Source organism: Ceratotherium simum, chromosome 14 (assembly GCF_057802395.1).
Source record: "Ceratotherium simum simum isolate JZ-2026a chromosome 14, ASM5780239v1, whole genome shotgun sequence".
NCBI lineage: Eukaryota > Metazoa > Chordata > Mammalia > Perissodactyla > Rhinocerotidae > Ceratotherium > Ceratotherium simum.
Window position 1 is genome coordinate 12,855,473 of NC_141913.1, and position 4,813 is coordinate 12,860,285.

General features: G+C 42.6%; 1 pseudogene; it reads right to left on the minus strand.

Moving 5' to 3' along the window:
- Window positions 1-3,220: 3,220 nt before the first annotated feature.
- LOC101395732 (actin, cytoplasmic 2 pseudogene) lies at window positions 3,221-4,321 on the minus strand (annotated as a pseudogene).
- Window positions 4,322-4,813: the final 492 nt, after the last annotated feature.

A 4,813-nucleotide genomic window follows, 5' to 3' on the forward strand; every position in this document is an offset into this window, starting at 1 on the left:
GAAGAGTTCCTCATTCTTTCATTTCATGTCTATGACTTAGCATTTTTGAAGAGTCCAGTAATTTATAGACTGTCCCTCAAGTTTTGCTTAATGCGTTCTCATGATTAGATAGGGTATGTATTCCTCGCAGGACACCACAGAAGTGATGTTACATTCTTTTCACTACATTATATCAAAAGGTACGTGATGTTTATTGGTCCCATTAATGTTAACTTTAATCATTTGTTTTTGGTGGTATCTGCAAGGTTACTGTTTTCTCCTTTGTAATTAAGAAGTGGGGAGGATGCTTTGAGACTCTGTAAATATAATATTTATCATCAAGCTTTTACCTACTAGTTTTAACTTGTATGTCTCTTGAATGAATTATTGCTATGATGGGTGCCAAAAAGTGATTTTTTTTATTGAGATATAATTGACATATTATTTTAGTTTCAGGTGTGCAACATAATGATTCCATATTTGTCTATGTTACAAAATGATCACCACAATAAGTCTAGTTAAGATCCATCACCACACATAGTTACAAACTTTTTTTCTTGTAATGAGAACTTTTAAGATCTACTCTCTCAAATATACCATATAGTATTATTAACTATAGCCACCGTTATGTACACTGTGATTCTTTAATTTCCAATTCTGTTATTCATTTCTTCTACATTAATCAGTTGGTATTCTGCTCTAAGGAAGAACTTTCCCTTTTATTTATTTATATATATCAGTATGGACCTGTGAATTCTTATTTTAATCAATGGGTTGTAATCTGTAACTATCATTATTTATTTTGATGTCTAAATTGTCCCAGATTTGACCAGTGGGAGCCCCTTCAGGCTGGCTCCTGTGTTCTTTTCTGACATTTGTCCATCGTTCTTTGAGTATCTCCTTGCTTTCTGGCACAATAAGATGTTCCATGCCCATTCTGTACTTTCCCTGCCCCATCCCTGGAGTTGGCCAGTTCTCCAAGGATGCCTGGTCCCTTTTAGTGGACAATAATATTTAGAAACCAAAATCTGAGCACTATGTGTGTTCATTGCTCCTAAGGTGCCAATGCCTTAGGCCTCTTCAAGGACAGGGCTAGAAAATATAAGTATTCACATACATACACACAGCTATATTTATATTTCTCTCTGTATTGATATATTAAAAACCATGAGTTCATACCAATATCTCCAGTTCCAATCCAACACCACACAGGTGCTTGATCTTGGAAACCAGAACATAGGCTCAATAAGGAAGAATTCATTGGCTTAGGGACACTTTTCCAGAATGTGGGATTTAACACCCTGGAAAGGACCCCAAAGGATGGGGCTAACTCACTCTGAGGTGGCTCCTAGGAGGCTGCAAAATCATGGCTAACTCTCAGCAAAGTAGAAATGCCTGAGTTGCCCTGGCAGAAAGTAAAGGAAGGAACAGACAGACTGAGGGAAGTGAGCGCACTGGAATACATAATGTAAAGCCAGAAGAACACCCAGTGTTCCACAGGAGGACACTGAGGACACCCCATTCGTTAAGGCCATAGGGAATGACCTGGTGAGGGGGCAGCAGCATCACTAGGAAGTTCAATGGTGGCTCCTCTGCAGGCTGGAATGACAGTGGGAGAGGCAGGCACAGAGCTAAGCTCATGAACATCCATGGGGATGATGGAGCCCAAAGTAACAAAGGCTATGAGGCTGCCCACAGTGATGGGCAAGGTCAGAAGAGTAGTCAAGGGGCTTAATCTGAAGAAGTTGTGGAGGTGGTTAATAGAGATGGTGTCCCTAGGGATAAAAAAGGACAGAACTATGTTAACTCTCCCACCCTCTGTCATAATACAGCCCAAAGAAATAGAGACTGCCTTGACATCATACTGATTCAACAAGGGTGGGGTTTTTAATCGTTTTTTTTTTTTTAGTTAATAGACTATTTTTTAGAGCAGTTTTAGGTTACCAGAGAAATTGAACAAGAGTGCTTTTTCACTCTATAATAAACAAAAAACAAGAATGTCAAAGCAGAGGCCTAAGGGTGGTCACCTCTATAAAAAGCCACAATACCTTGCTCAGTTCCCAGATCTGGGCCATTTTCAGATCTGAAACCCAATGACTGAGGAGGTAGCTGAGTCTCTAGAAGGAAGGACCAGCAACAACATGGCAGGTGTATAGTGTGATGATTCCACCCGTTCTTCCCCAAAGAGACTTAACAGCCACTTACCTGAGTGATTGCACACTGTGGAAAGTGGATTAACCAGACAGTTTTAAGACTACTTGATACAAGATCTGACTTGACATTGAAAAAGAGCATCACCACGGCCCATCTATTAGAGTGGGGCCTATGAGGACTAAGTAATTTCGTGAAGTCCTCGCCAAGATCTGGCTCATAGTATACCCATTGGGTCTGTGGACCCACCCAAAGATCATTTCCTCAACCCCCAAGTAGATAATTGAAATTGATATACTTGGGATTTGGAGTATACCCCACGTTGGGTCCCTGGTATATATAAGAAGAGCTATTATAGTGAGGAAAGCCACATGGAAACTACTGAAACTGCCTGCCTGGCCAAGATAGTAAATAAAAATAACATCATATACAAGGGCACAATGACATGTTGCTGGCACCTAATGTTCTCACCTGACAGTGGAAGACCAAAATTTGTTGTCATCTCTTAAAGAATTGAGAATTGTGTACAAAAACTTTGCATAAATTAAAAGTATCAATAAATTTACAGGTGTAAATGCAAACCGTTTTCCAATTCCAAGCAAGTAATAACCCATGGTATTCTCGTGGGAAAACATCAGGTAAGAAAGGATACTTGGTCTGAAGGCTTGGACTTTCCCAAGCCTGCTAGACTAACAAGACAGAAATGACAACTGGTTCAAGAACTCTTGCCAGCCTCTAGAGAAATCCTGTACTAGTCAGCTCTTACACATTAATACCCTGCACAGATCAAGAAATCGATGGTCTCATAGATTCTCACCAAGCCAGGAAGTGACCAAACCTTGTATTCTAAGGGTTTCAATCAAAGATATAGTCAGAGTATTAAACATATACCAAGGGAACAGTTAACTTGAACACAACATCAAAGTCAGCAACAAGTTCTACAATCCAGTGCTAATATCAGATACAAGCTTCAAGGACAAATTTCCTTTCAAAGGGTATTCCAGTTTCATGAGGCTAGCAGGAGGTGGGGCAAATGTATACTTCTGAATTAACTCCAGCAGCAAATACCATGCACCTGCTCGCAGTCCATTTACAAGCATTCGCAGTGGACAACGGAGGAGCCCGACTCTTCTCACTCTTGCTTGCTCATCTGTAACTGCTGGAAGGTGGACAGCGAGGCTAGCATGGAGTCTTGGATCCACACTGAGTACTTGCATTCAGGAAGAGCGATGATCTTGATTTTCATGTTGCTGCGGCCCAGGGCCATGATATTCTTCCGCATCCTGTCCGTGATGCGGTATACAGTGGTCTCACCAGACGGCACCAGGTTGGCGGACAGGTCTTCTCCGACGTCAACATCACACTTCATGATGGAGTTGAAGGTGGTCTCGTGGATGTCACAGGACTCCATATCCAGGAAGGAGGGCTGGAGGAGCACCTCTGGACACCAGAACCACTTGATGCTGATGGTGATCACCTGACCATCAGGCAGCTCATAGCTCTTCTCCAGGGAGGAAGTGGACGCAGCGGGAAGGATCTTCTCCTCCAAGTTCAGGGCAATGTAGCAGAGCTTCCCCTTGATGTTGTGCACGATAGTGGTGGTGGTGAAGCTGTAGCCATGCTCTATGAGGATTTTCATGAGATAGTCAGGTCCCAGCCAGCCAGGTCCCGACTCAGGATGGCGTGGGGCAGGGCATAGCCCTGGTAGATGGGCACTATGTGGGTGGCCCCATCCCTAGGGTCCATGACAATACCAGTGGTGGAGACAGAGACATACAGGGACAGCACGGCCTGGATGGCCACATACATGGCCCAGGTGTTGAAGGTCTCAAACGTGATCTGAGTCGTCTTCTCTCTTTTGGCCTTGAGGTTCAGGAAGGCCTCAGTCAGCAGGTCCGGGTGCTCCTCGGGGACCACATGCAGCTCATTGTAGAAGGTGTGGTGCCAGATCTTCCCCATGTCATCCGAGTTGGTGACGATGCCTGCTCCATGGGGTACTTCAGGATCTGGATGCTACACGTGCTCTGGGCCTTGTCACCCACATACTTGTCCTGCCCCATGCCTGCCATGATACCTTGGTGTCGGGGCACCCGACGATGGATGAGAACATGGCTAGGGGACATCATCCCCAGAAAAGCTGGCTTTGTGCATGCCAGAGCCATTGTGGATGAGCAGCAATTTCTTCTTCCATCGCTATCGGTGAATTGGCTGGAGGAGGTGGAGCGTAGCTGGCTGTGGCCAGTGACTTTACAAGTTTTTGTATGTTGTTTTCATTGTCTACAGTTTCAGTTAGTGGTTTCTCTTCATTCAAAGAATTGTTTAAAATAGTTTTAAATTTCCACATGGAAGGAGTTTTGTCCTCCTAACTTTTATGAATTTCTAGTTATATGGCGTTGCGATCAGAGAATGCTATCTTTACTATTTACTGTTTGTACTTTGCTGAGGTTTTTCTTTGTGGCCTAATAGTTTTTGTGAGTGTTCATGGGCAATTGAAAGGAAAGTATGTTCTCTTTTTAGGACATATAATTTGATATGTTATCAATCAGATCTACCTTATCAATTATACTACTGTTTCCATAATTTACATATTTTTTAGTTATTTGATCTTGCATAGACTGAGAAACAGAAAAGTTAAGTAATTTTACCAAGTTCTCAATAGTAAATCATAAAATTCTTTAGTAAA